The following is a 22881-nucleotide window of genomic DNA, read 5'->3' on the forward strand; positions in this document are numbered from 1 at the left end:
AAACAGGTGTGCATCAGGCGCCAGTGCAGGTGAAACAAATGAGGTTGCCATGGTGACGAATACAAAACCAGGAAATGCACTCAATTCAGGGAACGGAAGAGTCCAAACATAATGAGAAAATACAGAAAATCTAAACAACAAACGATCGCAACATTGACGTTGGCGCGACCCCAAATTCAACTTTCCCTTACATTTTGCTTCCCAGTGATTCAGAAATAGGCTTTTAGATAGTCTTTCTTTTTCGGACTTAAACAGACAATAAATATGGTATGAAAGTCAGCAATTTCACTACAATACTTACCCACATACATATGTACATACTCTCCCAAATACCTACACAAATACAGTACATACTGTAAATAAACACACGGTACATACATCATCATCGGTCTCGGCGAAACCTGGCTTAAACCAGACAACTTTTTTGCACTAAATGAGGCTTCTCCACTTAACTATACGAATGCGCATTCTGTCCGTCCCCTTAAAAGGGGTAGTGGGGTCGCACTAATATACAATGAAAATTTTAACCTTAGTCCTAACCTAAATAATAAAAATAAATCGTTTTGAGGTGCTTACTATGAGGTCCGTCACACCGCTGCCTCTATACCTGGCTGTTATCTACTGCCCCCCAGGGCCCTATTCGGACTTTATCAGTGAATTCTCAGAGTGCGTCGCTGATCTAGTGACGCACGCCGATAATATAATCATAATGGGGGACTTTAATATCCATATGAATACCCCATCGGACCCACCGTTCGTGGCGCTCCGGACTATAATTGATAGCTGTGGTCTTACACAAATAATACATGAACCCACGCATCGCAACGGTAATATGATAAACCTAGTGCTTTTCAAGGGTGTCACCGTTTCCAAAGTTATGATACTCCCGTATACTAAAGTAATGTCCGATCATTACCTTATAAAATTCAAAGTTCAGACTCATGTTCGGAAAGCTAATAATAATAACTGCTATAGCAGCCGCAACATTAATGCTGACACAACGACGACTCTTGCTGGCCTACTGCCCTCGGTAATGGCACCATTCCCAAAGTATGTGGGCTCTATTGATAACCTCACTAACTACTTTAACTACGCCCTGCGCGAAACCATTGATAACATAGCACCGCTGAAGTTAAAAAAGGCTCCAAAAAGGCGTATCCCATGTAAGAAATTAGAGCTCCGAAATTATCATGTAGAAAGCTGGAACGCAAATGGCGCGCGACTAAACTTGAGGTTTTCAATCAAGCATGGAGTGATAGTTTAATAACTTATAAACGCATGCTCACCTTAGCTAAAGCTAAATATTACTAAAATCTCATCCGCCTTAACAAAAACGATCCAAAATTTTTGTTTAGTACAGTAGCATCGCTAACCCAACAAGGGACTCCTTCCAGTAGCTTCACCCACTCAGCAAATGACTTTATGAATTTCTTTAATAAGAAAATTTAATTTATTAGAAGGGAGATTAAAGACAATGCGTCTCAGCTACAACTGGATTCTATTAACACAGATACGACTGTATATACGGCGGATACTGCCCTCCAAAATAGTTTCTCTCGTTTTGATGAAACAACATTAGAATAATTGTTACAACATGTAAATGGAATAAAAAAAAAAACATGTTTACTTGACCCACTTCCTAGGAAACTTATCAAGGAGCTCTTTGTATTATTAGGTCCATCAGTGCTAAATATTATAAACTTATCACTTTCCTCTGGCACTATTGCCCTAGCATTCAAAAAAGCAGTTATTCATCCTCTCCTTAAAAGACCTAACCTTGATCCTGACCTCATGGTAAACTACCGACCGGTGTCTCACCTTCCCTTTATTTTGAAAATCCTCGAAAAAATTGTTGCAGAGTAGTTAAATGAACACTTAGCGTCTAACAATCCATGTGAAACCTTTCAATCCGGTTTCAGGGCAAATCACTCTACGGAGACAGACCTCGCAAAAATGACTAATGATCTATTGCTACGATGGATTCTGATGCGTCATCTATGTTGCTGCTCCTCGATCTTAGCTCTGCTTTCGATACTGTCGATCATAATATTTTATTAGAACGTATCAAAACACGAATTGGTATGTCAGACTTAGCCCTGTCTTGGTTTAACTCTTATCTTACTGATAGGATGCAGTGCGTCTCCCATACTAATGTGACCTCGGACTACGTTAAGGTAACGTGTGGAGTTCCCCAGGGTTCGGTCCTTGGCCCTGCACTCTTCAGCATCTACATGCTGCCGCTAGGTGACATCATACGCAAATACTGTGTTAGCTTTTACTGTTATGCTGATGACACCCATCTCTACATGCCCCTAAAGCTGACCAACACGCCGGATTAATGAAATCAAACAATGGATGTCTGCTAACTTTTTGCAACTCAACGCCAAAAAAACGGAAATGCTAAATATCGGTCCTGCTGTACACCGACCTCTATTTAATAATATAACTTTAACATTTCACAACCAAACAATTAAACAAGGCGACTCGGTAAAAAATCTGGGTATTATCTTCGACCCAACTCTTTCGTTTGAGTCACACATTAAAAGCGTTACTAAAACGGCCGTCTTTCGACTCCTCAATATCGCTAAAATTCGCTCCATTTTGTCCACTAATGATGCTGAGATCATTATCCATGCGTTTGTTACGTCTCGTCTCGATTACTGTAACATATTATTTTCGGGTCTCCCCATGTCTAGCATTAAACGATTACAGATGGTACAAAATGCGGCTGCTAGATTTCTGACAAGAACAAGAAAGTTTAATCACATTACGTCTCTACCGGCTCACCTTCACTGGCTTCCTGTGCACTTAAGATGTGACTTTAAGGTTTTACTACTTACGTATAAAATTCTACATGGTGTAGCTCCAGCCTATCTTGCCGATTGTATTGTACCACATGTCCCGGCAAGAAATCTGAGTTCAAAGGACTCCGGCTTATTAGTGGGGGGGGGGTTGTTCACATATACGGTCCTCTCCAAGGTTTCTCATAGTCATCATTGTCACTGTCACTGACGTCCCACTGGGGTGAGTTTTTTTTTGCCCTTATGTGGGCTCTACCGAGGATGTCGTTGTGGTTTGTGCAGCCCTTTGAGACACTTGTGATTTAAGGCTATATACATAAACATTGATTGATTAATTGATTGATCCACGCGCACATTCACTGTACAAACATACATATACACATACTGTACATATACAGGCACATATGCATACATACACTGATGCATATAATCAAGTTTCATCAAACAAATATTAACAATGTTCCCCTAGGGCAGTGGTCCCCAACCACCGGGCCGCAGAATAATTTTTTTTAAATAAAAAAATGTTTATTTTTATTGTTTTTTTTTTTAATTATTAAATCAACATAAAAAACACAATATACACTCACAATTAGTGCACCAACCACAAAAACCTCCCTTTTTCATGACAAAAACGTCCCTTTTTCATGACAAAGAAGAAAAAAAAAAAAAAGGACACCACCCCCGGGCCGCGGGACAAATTATTAAGCGTTGACCGGTCCGCGGATACAAAAAGGTTGCGGACCACTGCCCTAGGGGAAACTGGGTAAAACACGGCACAATGACAAAGCTTAACATAACGTTTCTATATATAACAATCTACAAGTTTAATACAGTTGGCTTTTCTTTCGTCCTCTCCATCTATCCGCTTTCTTTTCAATCAATCAATCAATGTTATATTTCTATAGCCCTAAATCACAAATGTTTCAAAGGACTTTACAAACCACTACGACTACGACATCCTCGGAAGAACCCACATAAGGGCAAGGAAAACTCACACCCAGTGGGACGCCAGTGACAATGATGACTATGAGAAACCTTGGAGAGGACCTTAAATGTGGGCAACCCCCCCCCCTCATCCAGGGGACCGAAAGAAATGTTGTAATTCAAGTTATCTTTACATATGTACCGTTGCATTTGAAACAACTGTATTGTTGATAGTAGAGGTAATTATTGTTATTATTCATTATCAATTGTGCTATTTATATTTGTATTTTCATTGCTCCATATGTAGTGCAATAAAAAATACCAATATAAATAGCACTATTGATAATGAATAATAACATTGATAATGATTATTCGTGGATAGTGAATAATAATTCATTCTTTTTTTTTTTTTATTGCGCCATATGTAGTGCAATACTCCTCTCTGAGCTGCCACCTTAACGTGGTAGAGGAGTTTAAGTGTCCCAATGACCCTAGGAGCTATGTTGTCCGGGGGCTAAAGCCCCCCTTGTAGGGTCTCCTAGGGCAGAATGGTCCTAGGAGAGAGATCAGACAAAGAGCAGCTCGAAGACCTCTATGAAGAACACAAACAAAAGACCCAGATTTCCCTCACCCCGACGCGGGTCACTGGGGCCCCCCTCTGGAGCCAGGCCCGGAGGTGGGGCAAAATGGCGAGCGCCTGGTGTGTCCGGCCGCGCACAGCACGAAGAGGCAACGTGGGTCCTATCGGGCTCTTTTGGCTCATAGGACTCCGCAGGCAGCAAATAGGTACCAACAGGCCAAGCGGTGTGCGGCTTCAGCGGTCGCGGAGGCAAAAACTCGGACATGTGATGAGTTCATGAAGCCATGGAAAACGACTTCGGACAGCTTCGAAGCGATTCTGGACCACCATCCGCCGCCTCAGGAAAGGGAAGCAGTGCAATGTCAACTCCGTGTATGGTGCGGATGGTGTTCTGCTGAACTCGACCGCGGATGTTGTGGGTCTGTGGAGGGAATACTTTGAAAACCTCCTTAATCGCACCAACACGTCTTCCTGTGAGGAAGAAGTGCGTGGGGAATCTGTGGTGGGCTCTCCTATTTCTGGGGATGAGGTTGCCAAGATAGTTAAAAAGCCCCACGGAGTGGATGAGACCCGCCCAGAGTTCTTTAAGGCTCTGGATGCTGTGGGGCTGTCTTGGTTGACAAGACTCTGCAACATCGCGTGGACATCGGGGGCGGTACCTCTGGATTGGCAGGTGGTGGTTCCGGAGGGTGTGTTCCAACTATCGTGGGATAACACTCCACAGTCTTCCCGGTAAGGTCTATTCAGGTGTACTGGAGAGGAGGCTACGCCGGATAGGCGAACCTCGGATTCAGGAGGAACAGCATGGTTTTCGTCCTGGTGGTGGAACTGTGGACCAGCTCTATACTCTCAGCAGGGTCCTTGAGGGTGCATGGGAGTTTGACCAACCAGTCTACATGTGCTTCGTGGACTTGGACGTTGCGGCGCACACGCAGTCTGCTTTTCCCTCCTCAGCAGGAGCACCTAGAGGCTCCGCTGCAAGCGTGGCAGGACACGCCCCCGCACGTGCCGCAGCCACGAGCCTCCACAGCTGGTGGCAATCATCAATCAACGCACCTGGTATTGATGAGAGGCAGCAGCATAAAGACTCACTCAACTTACTACTCCATGCCGGAACAAAGCTCTGATTAAGTAAGCTTCACGTCTCTGGCTCCTCACCTGTGTCTCTCTCTCTTGCTTGCTTTGTCTCCTTTGTGCCTAGTCCTTATCTGTCCTTGTCGTCTCCTGTTCCCACAGTACCTACGTATCTCTGCAGTGAGCTGTGCGTCTCACCTGCTGATATTTCCCCCCGGACTCTGACAGCCTTCCTCGACCCTCGACCCCCGCGCTCGGACCTGGATTTCTGGACATCTCTCTCCTGCCCCCCACGGACCTCACTTGGATTTCGGACCTCTTTTGCTTCACCCCTTTGGACTTGTTTGCTACCACAATCAACACACACTTACAAAAACCGCTGGTAACTTATATTTGGTTAACTTCCACACCTTGCCTTGCATCCACACACATAGTAGCATATAGAGGTGCCAGATCAGGTGGTTCGGGCATCTGGTCAGGATACCACCAGAACATCTCCCGAGTGAGGTGTTTCGGGCACGGGGAAAGACCCAGGACACGTTGGGAGGACTATCTCTCCCGGCTGGCCTTGGAACGCCTCGAGATCCCCCGGGAGGAGCTGGACGAAGTGGCTGGGGAGAGGGAAGTCTGGGCTTCCCTGCTTAGGCTGCTGCCCCCGTGACCCAACCTCGAAAAAGCGGAAGATGGATGGATGGATGTAGTGATATAACGTTCATTGTCATTTCTGTGTTAATTAATATTTACTTCAATAAATGCTTCTTTGCTATCACTTTTCGTATCATATTTGTATGTATCAATCATGTTGCTGATGCTCTTCTGTTGTTGTCGTTGTCTCTCTGTCTTATCTCCCCTTGTCCCCGCAATTTACCCCGCTGTCTTCTTTTTTTTCTCTTTCTATTCCCTCCTGATCCGGTCTGGCTGTGGCAAACAATATAAATCCATTCAATAAAGTCAAATACAAATAAGGCAACAAGAGAAGTATCACACACTTCTCTTTTGTAAAGTAAATCTGTACAGCAAATATTGGCATCTACATTAACTATAAAAAAAATATTTAAAAAAAGACAATGTGCAGATGAAAGTCTATCTCTACGCGGATGACCTCCTTCTGTGTGTCTCAGACCTCCCTGTCTTGGTCCCGGCTGCCTCAAGTACCTTTCATGCATTTGGACATGTGTCTTGTTACAAACTACATTTGGGTAAAAGTTAAATATTTCCTATAAATTCTGCCACTAAGAAATACCCTTTGCACAATTTCTCCAATAAAATTGCCTCTCGAAGTTTCACATACTCGGCCGTCCAGGACACAAATAATTGTGCAGAACTTTATAAAGCCAACTTTGTTCCAGTGTTGCTCAGAATCCAGAGAGATTGTGATCACTGGTCCCTACTTAATGTATCTAGAGTGGCTTGTGTCAACTCCATTAAAATAAATATACTTCCGCTTTTGCTAGGATATTTGATATGTATTGGATTGTATTTCTAGCAAATGTATGTGTCAAAAAATAAATAAACAGATGTTTAAAAAGAATAAAGTTTGTCCTTAATGTGTTTAGCTGTTTATCCATCCATCCTTTTGGGATCACGGGGCGTTGCTGGAGCCTATCTCATGTTTAAAAAAACAATATTTTATTAAAGCAAACTTTTTTTTCAGTCATGGTAATAGAACAAATATTTGTCAAGGGTACACTTATCAATGATGAAAAATTATATTTATCTGCAATTCATCGCAATTAATTTGGAGTTAACTTTGAACAAAATACAATTTATTGGGATTATATATTTTAATCATTTGACAGCCCTAATACAACGTTTTGTAAAAGTTAATCAAATAAACCAAGGTTCCATCTTTGTGACAGTTTGACTCTGAAACAGACCAATGTATAATTCATTGCTTCTTCATCTCAGAAAAATGGCTTTGAAATCTGAATGTGGAGCTCAAATATGGGCTTGCAAACACAAATTGTGTGGGATCGCTAAGGTTCCACTGGATGTTGTTCATTATATTGTCAAGCACACAAGCCAGTACACCGTCCTGTGAGGGCTGCTGGTTAACAAAGCAACGCAGACACGTGTCAGGCTACATTATTGAACACTTGGATTTGTAGCACGCTTGTGGCAGCCCCCATAACAAAGGTACCTGCACCCACTGTCTTATTTACTTTCCGCCATTTTACTGTCACACAGCATGGTGTCCAGTTACAAACACCACAGAAGTGACAGAACATGCCAGCACTCCTAAGCAACAATCCCTCCTCTAACGAGTGTTCAGCTGAAGATTTCTTCATAATTGATAGGCCATCATTAAATATTGAGAGGCGATTTACTTGAAAAAGACAAAACAGTGTCTTTGAACCGTTGTGTCTTTGTTTGCGTATGGTGATTTTAGAGGATGCTAACTGCACTAACATGTGGCATTTTTTTCACCACTGCTGAACAAAGGGAAATGTTTCCTAACCATTTGGAGCGCTGGACCATTAATAACCACTTTGTTTTTGAGCTTGTTAAATGTGTTCTCCTGATTGCACCTGCTACGTTGACATTTCTCTGCTAATTAAAAGCTTCACTTCATGTGAAAGTTGGTCAGAAGGAACTTATTTAATTGGCCCACTGGAGTAACATGATCTACTGCTTCTGCTGCTGCTGTGGCATCCTGCAAGCCATAACAAATTAGATGCATGTCAACAAAATAATCTCCAATTCATTATTCATGGTACCACATGTAATCCCTTTGTATTTATAGACTGGGCTGCACATAATCAGATATCAAGTTCTGCTATGACACTGAACTATACCCCCACACACTATCATCCATCTGTTAGAAAATGCTATTGTTGAATGCTGCCCAGCCCCCCAACTCTGACGCTCTCTACACTCTTCTCTCACGTTACAAAATGACCCTCTTTTGCTCTCCCCTGGTCACATTCATCGGGCCAATGAATATTTAACGTGAGAAAGGCCGACCTGTCCAGATGGCCTCTAAAGTACAGAAAAAAATGAAGACAAAACACAGCATTAATATTTTAGACCACCGTATATTTACCTGCACTTAGGGAGACCTCTGGAAATGTTGACACCTGCATTCTGAGTCAGTTCGTTTGACAACAGACAACATAAATGGGGGACTCGAGTCACATGACTTGACTCGAGTAATACTTGAGTAGTTAATTTGAGGATTGGAGACTTGCTTAACAACATTATTAAAAGACTCACCTTGAGTTTGACTTGGATTGTTTTCACAATTTTAGACTTGACTAGACTTGAGACAGATGACTCAAACTCACTTGACTTTTTAAACTTAAATATTTTTCAACATTATTTTCGCAATTATTTAAAGTTTGATTACAATAGATAAGAAAATGTGTTTTATTTATACATTTGTTTTAGAGCCATGAATTGATTTACGTGGACCCCGACTTAAACAAGTTGAAAAACTTATTTGTGTGTTACCATTTAGTGGTCAATTGTACGGAATATGTACTGAATGAACTGTGCAATCAACTAATAAAAGTTTCAATCAATCAATCAAAGCCCAATGCATAGCAGGGACTAGCAGAGATCAGCAGGTAAATGCAGAAGCAGCAGGCATGCAGGTGACTTGTAAAGGAGCTTAAAAAATTTTGATTTACATTCAAATCATTATTGTTATTTATTCCAATTCTAATTTGATTAATCATTTTTTTAAGAATACATTTTCTTTGTTTTTAAGAATGTATTTTTTAAAAGACTCAGTGGCCTAGTGGTTAGAGTGCCGCCCTGAGATCGGTAGGTTGTGAGTTCCTACCGAGTCGTACCAAAGACTATAAAAATGGGACCCATTACCTCCCTGTTTAGCACTCAGCATCAAAGGGTTGGAATTGGGGGTTAAATCATCTGCTGCCCACTGCTGCTGCCCACTGCTCTCTTCACCTCCCAGGGAGTGAACAAGGGGATGGGTCAAATGCAGAGGAAAAATTTCACCACACCAAGTGTGTGTGTGACAATCATTGGTACTTTAACTTAACTTTTAGGCGATATTTGCACCTATTTCCTGCATGCATACGCCCTACGTCAACAGCCAAGAGGATCTTTTGGAACCTGTTCTGATAATGTTTTTTGATCATTTTTATCCCAAATAATTAGAGGTCTAGTGTTTAATCAAAATAAATGTATTTTCCTAAGACTCAACTTTTTCCACCTGCGTTTAGCAAGTTGTCCTTCTGGAAGATAGGTTTTGATCCAACATCGGTTTAAAAGGCAACAAATTAATTTTGTCAATAGAAGGAAAAAGAACACATTGGATTTAAAATCGGAGAGACTTTATATTAAGTTTAAGTCTTTTAAGGACTTTAAACGTTACCAACATCTGTCTCCCCGACACCAGCATTCATTAAAATAAGAACGACGGACACCTAGGGTGGCCAAGAGAGGTTATAAGGAATGCAAACACCAAAAGACAATCATAAAGCAATAACTTTCAGCAATAGCACGATTGGTAAAACCACAATACAAATACAAATGTCACAACACAATACTATAAAGCCGCAGAGGACGCGCAATAGACACAATGGAAGTGACAGTGGAGCAAGTTTCGCCAATAGACCAAGCTGAGGCAGAAGGTTAAAAACATTGTAATGAACATATTATATTATTATTATTGGAAAAAGTAAAATAAAAAAATTGTTATTTATGACTAAAAAAGTGCTCAAAAATACGTCAAAATGTTTTAGTAAGACTTTGAAGCTGCACTGTTTGATGGATTTTCGGGCCATTACAGCTACCTAAATCAGAGATACAAGTATTAATATAGTGTCTGTATAAGGACTGCGAAATGGCACCCATTAGCAGTCATATTATCTGCTGTTTTGTTTCACAATAATATGTAAAAACAACTTTTCCTACCTTCTGGTACCTGCTGATGTGTATTTGAGATCTGCATAAGTCAGTGTCGATCAGCTTTTTCTTTTTCTCTATCTTCTTATTATGGTACATTCACCCGCTGCTGTTGCCATTTCGAAAATAAAGTAGTGTAAAGTTCTAACTTATATCCCGCCATGGAGGCACTAAAAACTACCAGTGTAGTAGCTTTACATAATTCACCCACGGAACTTTAGTTATCATAGAGTTCCGGTCGGACGGTTTTTCACAGGACACATTTCCGGCGATGTTGTTGCAGAGGAGATACTGCTCCGTTGATGATTTAAGTTAAGTCTGAATGTAATTAAAAGAGTTAGCGCCATCTTTTGACACTTTTTCCACTACAGTCCTTGCATTCGACACCAGTACATCAAAGATGATGGGGAGAAGACGCTGTCGAAGGTCAGCCACATGAATAAGACCGCTCTCAAAATGGCACATCCCGAAGCAACTGTCAGAATGTGACTTAAAGATGGTCTGTAAAATATAATGTATGCAACGTTTTGACCAAGGAACCACTATTACATGTTATGTAGACCACAAGGAAGTGTTTTCAATTTAGAAAAAAATGCGCCTTATAATTATGTTCGCCCTATGGTCTGGAAAATACGGTAATTCTTCAAGTACAACTCACAGAATCATTTGACACCCGTAGATAGCTGACAGCTGTGAACAGCATACTACGCACTGACTGAGTTGTTGGGTGATTATTTTGTTCACAAAGATGAACAAATGTACCAAAACATTGCTTCTATTTGGGGAAAAAACAAGACAGGAAGAGTTTGAGAGGGGTTATGAAAAGATAAAAGTGGTTCAAATAATCTCAACCACTGAGGTTTTCTTTCGCAATCCGGAACTTCCATCCATTCATCCATTTTATACCGCTTATTCCCTTTAGGGTCGCGGAGGGCGCTGGTGCTTATTTCAGCTACAATCGGGCTGATGGCGGAGTACACCCTGGACAAGTCGCCACCTCATCGCAGGGCCAACAATCCGGAATTTATATAGCCTAAATTGAACAACATAACTATAAGACAGCGGCGGTTGCTGGTCTTTTAAGGAACATTGTTCACAAATACAATCTCTAATAACATTAATAAAATGTATAAAGATGTTAGAATTTACAAAAAAAATGTCACTTATAAAATTGTAAATATCTCCATATCAGTGCAGAATACAGTGAAACTTGAAAAATGCTCTGGCAGCAGTTTATATTTTAATAACACTGATTCATGTTAAATCAACAATGCAGTTTATCATAAACTGACAAAAGTAATGCAACCATTCAGGAAAATGGGGCAGCGTGGCTCGAATTGTAGAGCGGCCGTGCAAGCAATTCGAGGGTTCTTGGTTAGAATCCAGCTTCCGCCAGAGCCACGGCAGTTGTGTCCTTGAGCAAGAACACATTTCACCCACCTTGCTCTTGATGGGTCGTGGTTAGCGTTTTGTATGACAGCGTCCGCCATCAGTGTGTGAATGTTTGCGTGAATGGGTGAATGTGACGTATAATGGAAAGCGCTTTGGGTATCAGGTATAGTAAAAGTCCATCCATCCATCCATTTCTACCTCTTGTCCTTTTGGGGTCGCGGGGGGTCGCTGGAGCCTATCTCAGCTGCATTCGGGCGGAAGGCGTTGTACACCCTGGACAAGTCCCCACCTCATTGCAGGGCCAACACAGATAGACAGACAACATTCACACTCACATTCACACATTAGGGTCAATTTAGTGTTGCCAATCAACTTATTCCCAAGTGCATGTTTTTGAAGGTGGGAGGAAGCCGGAGTACCCGGAAAAACCCTAGCAGTCACGGAGAGAACATGCAAACTCCACACAGAAAGATCCTGTGCCCAGGATTGAACCCAAGACTACTCAGGACCTTCATATTGTGAGGCAGATGCACTAACCCCTATTCCATTGTGCTGATAGTAGTAAAAGTGCTGTATGAAAAACACACGATTTACCATTTAATGTTAACATACAATGGACGAACCCATTGACAGGCTAAGAAAAATATGCATTGCAACCGATTTAAACGTGTCCAAACGTTTAACAAATAGGATTTTAAGAGAATAAAATGCAAATAAAACAGCTAATGCATCCCCACTTAAAGGAAAATAGCCACCAAACTCTGTTGAAACAAATATTGGCCGTTCACTTTGTACTACAATGCCCGTCTGCTGCTCTCTGCACTGATGCCTTGCTATGAAAGTCAACCCTAATTTTAATTTAACAGAGTCAATTTGTACAACACGGTTCACATATAAAACATTGAAGGCAAAGAGATATTTTATAAACTAATATTCAAAAACAATATATTTATTGTATTAACTAATACATTTAAACATGTCCGTATATGTATATATCAATAGATGTATATATAGTTATGATTGTATTTATATTTTAAATATTTTTAACTTGTGGCAGGCGGACTTGAATTGCTTAATTCACCCCTCAGTAATTTGGGACTTGCTTTAGGGTGAGACTTTAAAGTTATTACTCAGGACTTGCTTGTGATTTGCACACGAGTGACTTACTCACACATCTGATCAAAACAACATGGTTTTGTGGAACCAGGTGGTTTGGTTGGCCAAAACTTGCCAAGGTATAATCCGGGGCAGTAAACTTTAATTTGGGTGTCGGTGTCTAGATTGATTATATTATTTACAGTGTCAGGGAAATTATATTTTGAAAAGCAATTAGTTCTATTTACAAGTTACATTCCCCACAACATTTAATTTAATTTGTAACACAATTACTCCTCGATAAATGTTAATTACCAGTGAAAATTATTACTGCATTACAATACTTTTTAGGCTTTTTTTCACTAACCGCTTCTTTGTTATCACTTTTCTTATCATATTTGTTCATATCATTTTTACTGAGGCTGTTCTGTTGTTGTCTCTCCGTCTTATCCCCCTCTTGTCCTTGCAACACCCCCCCCCCCCTCTTATTTTTTCCCTCTTTCTATCCTCTCCTGCTCCGGTCTGGCTGTGCCAAACATTAACCTAAATCCATTTAATGAAGTCAAATACAAATAAGGCAACAAGAGAAGTATCCCACACTTCTCTTTTATAAAGTAAATCTGTACAGCCAATACGGACAACTACATCAACTATATAATTTGCCTGAGTATCTGGACAGGACAAAAAAAATACTTTTTTTCTTTGACGTGTTGATGCTAAGGGGAACTGCATTTTTTCGTTCACAATCATTATGAGAGACAAGTACACGTCTTTTTTTTTTTTTTTTAGATTTTAAAGATAACGCTTAAAACGTGTGGGGAATGGCAGTCACCGTTGTAGCTTTCAAAGCCCTCTAAAACAACTTCAAAAACCTTGCAGCAATGTTTTGTATACATAGTGTAAGTCTGTATATAATGTAGTAACAGACACGTTCATAACAATATGTAATATGTTACATTTTTACCTTATTTTGATAATTTCAATCATTTCTGGGACTTATTTATTCCACACATTGATTTCTGTTTCCATAGCAGCTCACGTCTGACTTCTGGCAAACTGTGTCTTCCTACTTCTGGAATCAAACACAAATATGTTTTTTAATAATGGCAGACTTGGTAACAGACAACAAAGACAACTATTTCTGGACAAATGAGGATTCTCAATCGTATACTTTAGAAGCTAAATACACTGCTGCCTATAGAAGCCAGCAGAAAGGAAAAGTGACACGTTTAAATAGATTTTGACGCCATAAATATGGAACTAGGAGCTAAGCTATTTCGACATAAATGGAGTGCTTACCCAAAATCAACAGGATATGTTCCTGGCCAGCTGGACAGCTATACTAACATCGACAAGTCTTAGCGACAATACTCCAGCACAGACTGGACGGCAAGGCAGGTTCAAATAGTTTCTGTCTGATTGACACCAGGTGTGGCCAGGTGCCAATCAGCCACAACTGAGGGGACACAGCACTCAGAAAGACAAACAGGAAACTGAACCAAAATAAGAGTGCTGACAGGAAATAAAACAAACAGAGGAAAAACTTAAACTTAAACAAACTGTCAGGGACAAGCCTGACAGTTGCCCCTCTTCCCACAACGGATACCAGACATTCTAGAACCCCCCAACCCCCCAAAAAACAGTCAAAAGTCACGGGAGGGTGGAAAGAGGACAAGGAGGTGCGCCGCCAGGCCAAGTGTCCCTGCAACCAGCGGGGATGAGTCAGGAGGCGACGGCGAGTTGAACGCCACCACAATTGGCGAGGCGGTCGCCCATGGAATGACCACATTCGTGGCCAATGAGAGGATGGTGGCGCCCTCTGCTGGCCCACCGGAGAAGATGGTGGTGGCACCCACTGCTGACCCACCAGTGAAGGTGCTGGTGGCGTCCTCTGCTGGCCCACCGGAGAAGATGGTTTTTGGCGCCCGCTGCTGGCCCATTGGAGAAGATGGTGGTGGTGGCGCCCTCTGCTGGCCCATAGGAGACGATGGTGGTGGTGGCGCCGTCTGCTGGCCCACCGGAGTGCCTGGTGGCGTCTGCTGGCCCACCGGAGTGCATGATACCGTAGGTTGCAGACCCACCGGAGATGATGGCGCCGTAAGTTGCAGACCCACCGGAGATAATGGTGATGTCTGCTGGCCCACCGGAATGCGTGGTGGCACCTGCTGGCTCACCGGAGTGCGTGGTGGCGTCTACTGGTGCCGTAGGTTGCAGACCCACCGGAGATGATGGCGCCATAGGTTGCAGACCCACTGGAGATGATGGTGCTGTCTGCCGCAGACCTACGGGAGATGATGGCGCCGGAGGTTGCAGACCCACCAGAGATGATGGCGGCATAGGTTGCAGACCCACTGGACATGATGGCGCCATAGGTTGCAGACACACACGAGATGATGGTGGCATCTGCCGGCCCACCGGGGATTGTGATGGTGTCTGTTGCAGACCCACTTGTGTGAGGAGTAGCTATGCCTCCTCAGCTGCACAGCTACTCAAAGCCCCTTCCGGGAAGAAGTAGTGGACTACCAAGTGCTTGGCAGTGAAGATCTTCCTCAGGAAGCAAACATTGACCGGTTTTGGGCCATGCTAGGGAGAGATGGAAGATTCCAGACTCTAGTGCATTTGATGAAAGCACTTTTGTGCGTGCGACACAGCAATGCATCATCAGAGAGGGTGTTCAGCATGGTTAGAAAAATAAATAGTGACAGAGAATAGAACAAGGATGGAAAATTCAACCCTTACCTCAACAATCAGTAGATGAGTGTTATGTGTGTGTGTATGTGTAAATAAATGAACACTGAAATTCAAGTATTTCTCTTATTTAAATATTAGTTTAGTTAGTTTAATGCTAACGGCAGTTATTACAGTGTTTCCTGGTCTTGTGAGTTTGCGCACGGGCCAAAAACTCCGCTGCGTGTCTGTGTGGACATCTTGTGTGCCGCTGTGGTATTAATATGAGTGTGTATTATTTCTTTCTTTATTCTTTAGTGGAGAGAGATCCTGTTGACTGTGGACTGTGTATGATGCCCTTTTGTTTTTTGCCATTAAAAAAAAGAGGTATGTCTGTTATGAGTTTTTTGGCTTGGTAATTGTAGAAATAAATATAAAATGAGTTGATGTGAGCGGGACAAACGAGGTATACTGCTGCACATATTAAGGATCCTTTTTCTTATTATATATTTTTGTTATTTGCTGATGTATATATTTTATATACAGTTTTTTATTTAAATAATTAGAGACTATTTTATGCTTTACCTTTTATTATTATCATTATTATTTTATTTATTATTATTACTATTTCCACATGTAAACATAAATAACTGAGTTGAGTGCACTGACGCTCAGAGCTGTGGAAAGAGATCTTGTTTACTGTGGACTGTGTGTGAGACGCCCTGTTTTTGTTTCCATTCAAAAAAAAGAAAAGGTTAATAAATCCTCCACATCAACTCCTGTACTTTCTTTTTTATTAGCGCAAACATTATTAGAAAGACTGTGCCTGTCTCTTTATCAACCTTAACATGAAGGACACGTGTAGACGTTCAAAAAAGGCTGGCCAAGATATGACGTTTCTGTTGTCCGAACTTGTGGTATGCAAATTCATAAATTTCTTGTTTAAAAATAACGTCATAGTTGCTTCTCTTTCTGCTTGGAATAACCTATTCTGTCTATGTTCTGACCAGGTCTCGTGTAAGAGAGAGACCTGATACATCATCATCAATAAAAATAATATTCTGTTCAGCTCTACAGCTAATTTGAAACTCATGTTCATTTTAACATATTCAATTTTAGACGCAATAAAAATAATGCAAAAATATCGAAACGGCTGCAACACCTCAGTCCTGCAATCTGAGGCAGAGAATGAGGTTGAGCTGCCAGAAAAAGGAACAGGAAGCCAGTGTAAGTGTGTTCTGTCTTGTTTTTGTACTACATGTATATTTGGCAATTTTGGTATTGCAATAATCCTAATGATATGGTTACCAAACAGCCATCGTCTCGGGGACTCGGATGATATCGAGGAAGGCCTGGGAAATGGTGACCTCGTATCTCTGGGGTTGGCAAGCCAATTGCACTGGCAGAGTAAGGAATAATCTCTTGACATCGAAAAAACGAAACCACCGCATTAATATTAAAGATATGGTTAACATTCTTAGTGCTAAAGATATTCCCCTCTCCTTGTATCCCTTTTCCCAGCTCCACGGTCTCGCCGAGTGCCAGCAAGAGTCATTAGTACTCGTCAACTCAACTCCTCAACTGGAGATAACTTTCTAGGTAAAGACTGATCTCCGAAATAATATTGAATACAGTGGGTCCCATCTATATTAACACATCCATGGTCACTTGGTTTCAAATCAGATTGCATCTGATCTCGGATTTCTGCATACTGCATAAAAAATCAACAACCATTTCATACCAATGTATCCCCCTTAGCACCTCACCATGGGGAAGGACTTATTCATATGACTTCACCAGCACCTGCATTAAACATGCAGAGAGTTACACAAGGTAGGGACTGAAATATTAGTGAATAGATCGGCCCCTTGGGTATTATCAGTCATGGTTAACTGATGACTCTCACAATGCCCACCTCACCTGGATCGGCAGTCCCTCCTCGATTCCCTCCACCCCCCGCACCAGCCCTCAACATGCGGCAGACAGAGGAGCCTGGATCCAGACTGGCCTAAAGGCCAACATGGCGAGGGGGAAAAATGGCCGCCAACATTTCCTGCTCTGGTGAGCAATAACTGACAAATACCGGATGGTCATTCTGTGCCACAGATTTAGGAAAAAATTCAAATTCACAACCAATCACATATTTTATTCAAACTTTGTCAATAACTTTTGTCATTAACCAAGGTCAAAAGCTAATGTCAGGATTGTGAGTAATGAGGATTAACACTGAAACATGATATATTTTATACTGCTGTTTGTCAACAGGGGCTGAGGTCTAGATCTTTAGCCTGCTGGAAACAATTAAAAACACCCAAGACCAGCTGATGGCGAAGATCAACTTCTTAACCAGTAGGTTGACTATGTACCCCGGGGCCAGAAGTTGAAATGCCGGCCAATATCCAGTGTCACTGGAACAGTTGGAGGTATTTGAGGCATTTTTGAAGGAACAATCAAATGGCCCAGCTCGACAAAGAGTGGTGAGGTTTCTTACTTAATATGAATAGTGCCATTAGGTTTATTGATTGTCCATGATAATGCAAATATTCTATTGAATCATCCCTGACAACCAGGCCTGTCCTGAACCGCCTTTTCCCAGTGGTAAGATTATGTCAGTGAGCCACAATCTGCCTGGTTTGACATCGTGTGCAAAGGTATCATAGGTCCATGAGCCAAGAGAACAGGTTCTGTTTTTCTACATTTCTGGACACTTTCAACAGGAACAAAAGGAGCAAGTTTTCAGGAGGCGTTCCTTGTCTATGGTTCCTTGTAGTGCGAGACAGCGCGGTCTGCGACTGCAACCGGCTAGCCAATGCCCCTTCACAGCGGATTGGTTCCTATTGGTTATAAGTTCAGTGACGTGTGTTCAGGTCCGCACTCGGCTATTTATATGATGTGAGGTCTTGTTAATAGGCCTACACGAATACAAACATAGAATGATAGTACAAATATAATAAGAAAACAATGTCAACTTCCCAAAGTTGGGTTATGGATATTTACTGTACTGGAAGTAGCAGACGATGTGCGGGTGACGTCACGGGTTGTAGGGCTCCTCACATCCTCACATTGTTTACAATCATGGACACCAGCAGCGAGAGCAATTCGGACCGAGAAAGCAACAATTTCCCCATTAATTGGAGCGAGGATGAAAGATTTGTGGATGAGGAAAGTGACAGTGAAGGACTAGAGACCAGTGGGAGGGATTCACATAGGGAAGATGACCTCCAGCCCTTGCTGAATTTCGGGAGATTTTCGGTAGAAAATTTCTTCCGGGAGGTTTTCGAGTGAGTCACTGTGTATCCATGTCTAGATAATAACAGGTGCCATAATTTGCTATCAACTATTTTGTACTTGCAGGTGGAAACAATACAGAGCATTTCGACAGTTTGTCCACTTCTGCTGGGGATATCTGGGAAAGGAGATATGGGTGGCACTACCAGCTTGTGTAGTACATAAGATTAGAACAACATTTCCATCGATGGACTACACGGGGTTCCAAGACGTGCAGTGACTGCAACAGAATCCATATGGCCACTTTAGTTAACGCTTAGCGAAGCGACTCCTGTGCTTGGCGATGGCTTCCTCCTTGTCTGGCTTCTCCAGTTCATCGCAGAGGAAGGGAGGCACATCCGCGGTGATGCTGACTGGTGTTCTCTCGTCAGGGGTCTGTCTGCAGCCAGAAAAAACCTCCCTGATCAAGTCATCTACGTAGCCTGCAAAATACAATTCTACATTTTCCTGCTCACAACATAATAAACTCATGGAGAGTTAAACCTGACAGTATTATTATCATGATACAAAGTGTCGGGTGTTTACATGTTTTGTGTCCTCTACACTTACGGTATGTTGGCTCTGTCGCGATTTTCTTGACCACATGGCCCCCTGCTTTATACTTCGGGTAGCGTACTGCATGGCGCTCAGCACCCGCTTGTGTAGTGGCTATAGGATGGCTCGAGTTTTCATTCCAGTGCACCCCGGCAAGCAGGTTCCTAGGTGTGGTAAAAGAATAATGTAATTTTTAGATATTGTGTCCTTTACTCAGCAGGGAGAACAGATACATTTGAACATGTGTGTTTAATGATGTCCTATGTCCATCCATCCATCCATCCATCCATCCATTTCCTACCGCTCATTCCCTTTGGGGTTGCGGGGGTTGCTGGTGCCTTTCTCAGCTGCAATTTGGCGGAAGGCGGTGTACACCCTGGACAAGTCGCCACCTCATCGCAGGGCCATCACAGATAGACAAACAACATTCAAAGTCAAATTCACACTCTAGGGCCAATTTAGTGTTGCCAATCAATCTATTATATGCAAAAGTACTAAAATATGGCACACACTAGTGACACTTAGATTAGTGTGGAAACATACCTGCACAGCATTCCGATGTATGAGAAGACATACATTTTTGGTGCGAACTGTATGAGATAAAAGACACTTTATTCAGTCATGCGTCCATACAATGTGTGTGTAAATTTATAAATTGTTTGTAAATTTGAATACAAATGTTTGTGTATTAAACTGTTCATAGTCAATCAATCAATCAATTAATGATTATTTATGTAGCCCTAAATCACTAGTGTCTCAAAGGGCTGCACAAACCACAACACAAACCACAACAACATCCTCGGTAGAGCCCACATAAGGGCAAGGAAAACTCACACCCAGTGGGACGTCGGTGACAATGATGACTATGAGAAACGTTGGAGAGGACCAAGACAGGGCTAAGTCCGACATACCAAATCGTGTTTTTATACGCTTTAATAAACTATTATGATCGACAGTATCAAAAGCAGCGTTAAGATCGAGGAGCAGCAATATAGATGATGTATCAGAATCCATCGAAAGCAATAGATCATCAATCACTTTTGCGAGGGCTGAGTGATTTGCCCTGAAACCGGATTGAAAGGTTTCACAGAGATTGTTAGACGCTAAGTGTTCATTTAGTTGCTTTGTAACAATTTTTTCGAGGATTTTTGAAATAAAGACACCGGTCGGTAATTTACCATGAGGTCAGGATCGAGGTTAGGTCTTTTAAGGAGAGGATGAATAACTTCCTTTTTGAATGCTAGGGGAACAGTGCCAGAGGAAAGTAATATGTTTATAATATTTAGCACTGATGGACCTAATAAAACAAAGAGCTCCTTGATAAGTTTCCGAGGAAGTGGGTCAAGTAAACATGTTGTTTGTTTTATTCCTTTTTCACGTTGTAACAATTCCTCTAATGTTATTTCATCAAAAAAAGAGAAACTATTTTGGAGGGCAGTATCCGCCGTATATACAGTCGTATCTGTGTTAATAGAACCCATTTGTAGCTGGGACGCATTGTCTTTAATCTCCTTTCTAATGAATTCAATTTTCTTAATAAAAAATTTCATAAAGGCATCTGCTGAGTGGGTGGAGCTACTGGAAGGAGTCCCTTGCTGGGTTAGCGATGCTACTGTACTAAAAAAATATTTAGGATCGTTTTTATTAAGGCGGATGAGATTTGAGTCATATTTAGCTTTGGCTAAGGTACGCATGCGTTTATAAGTTATTAAACTATCACTCAATGCTTGATGGAAAACCTCAAGTTTAGTCGTGCGCCATTTGCGTTCCAGCTTTCTATATGATAAATTATGAGCTCTAGTTTCTTCTGTAAACCATGGGGTACGCCTTTTCGGAGCCTTTTTTAACTTCAGCGGTGCTATACTATCAATGGTTTCGCGCAGGTCGTCGTTAAAATTGTTGGTGAGGTTATCAATAGAGTCCACATAATTTGGGAATGGTGCCATTACCGAGGGCAGTATGCTACCAAGAGTTGTCGTTGTGGCAGCATTAATGTTGCGGCTACTATAGCAGTTATTATTATTAGCTTGCCGAACATGTTTTAGGGAGTTTTTGATCAAATTATCTGCAGTAGCAATATTAATAATGTTGCGTTTATTATGTGTAGTGCACTTAAATTAATTACGACCATATCTAGGAATTGATATGACGGGTATTTTATGATTGTTTGCTTGGTGCTGCGATAAAGTGAACGCATCATAATTTGCCACCTCAGTAGAACGCATGTCCAACTCCAAAACAGTCATAGCAGAAAAAATGTGTTCTAACTTAGCTGACTCCCCACCCAGGCTAGCAGGCTCACGTCTTCCATTTCAATCCAGCTTCAGGATGGAAGGAAACAGTGTTCTGTGAGGATTAGCCTTTTGCTTTGTTGTTAGCCCCGCTCAGTATCCGCGTTTCTGCTTTCGACCCCATCGCTTACGTGTCTTTCGTCGACGGCCCCCGCTGGTACTATACTCCGCTGCTTCACATGCCGATGGATGTAGCCGGCAAAGTATTCCCATGCTAGCGAGTTGGTACAACAAACACGCATCTTTCAGTCCAAAACGACCCGATCTATCCACATCCACATCCACGTCTATCCACATAGTCAGCTTTTAAAGATTGATCTCCTGCAATAATGAATCTGTTTTGTAACAACAATTCAAAAATCCTTTATAAATATATTTATTGAATAATACTTCAACAAAATATGAATGTAAGTTCATAAACTGTGAAAAGAAATGCAACAATGCAATATTCAGTGTTGACAGCTAGATTTTTTGTGGACATCTTCCGTAAAAATTGATGTTAAAGATTTATGTTTTTGTGAAGAAATTTTTAGAATTAAGTTCATGAATCCAGATGGAACTTTATTACAATCCCCAAAGAGGGCACTTTATTTAGAATTTAATCACTAGTTATGTTTATACCTTTTTTTCCAAATAGTTCAAGAAAGACCACTACAAATGAGCAATATTTTGTATGTTGTATGTTATACAGTTTAATAAATCAGAAACTGATGACATTGTGCTGTATTTTACTTCTTTATCTCTTTTTTTCAACCAAAAATGGTTTGCTTTGATTAGGGGGTACTTGAATTGAAAACATTTTCACAGGGGGTACATCACTGAAAAAGGTTGAGAACCTCTGCTCTAGTATTTTGTTCCATGGCCCCCAAAGTCCTACTAGCAGGTGGTAATCACCGACGCCACCGACAGGTGATCAGCCTAATTCTTACCTGTGTGATAAAGCTATGGAATGCCTCCACCATAATACACTATACTTTGTGTGTGTGGTCCAATCCAACGCGTTCGCTTCTTCTTTGTAGTCTCTATTATTAATTGAACAAATTGCAAAAGATTCAGCAACACAGATGTCCAAAATACTGTGTAATTATGCGATTAAAGCAGAAAACTTTTAGCCGTGATCGGTGCTGGAAGAACATGTCCGCTACAACCGGTGACGTCACGCGCACGCGTCATTCCGCAACGTTTTCAACAAGATACTTCGCGGGAAATTTAAAATTGCAATTTAGTAAACTAAACCGGCCGTATTGGCATGTGTCGCAATGTTAAAGGGGAACATTATCACCAGACCTATGTAAGCGTCAATATATACCTTGATGGTGCAGAAAAAAGACCATTTATTTTTTTAACCGATTTCCGAACTCTA

Source organism: Nerophis ophidion, linkage group LG03, assembly GCF_033978795.1.
Source record: "Nerophis ophidion isolate RoL-2023_Sa linkage group LG03, RoL_Noph_v1.0, whole genome shotgun sequence".
NCBI classification, from domain to species: domain Eukaryota; kingdom Metazoa; phylum Chordata; class Actinopteri; order Syngnathiformes; family Syngnathidae; genus Nerophis; species Nerophis ophidion.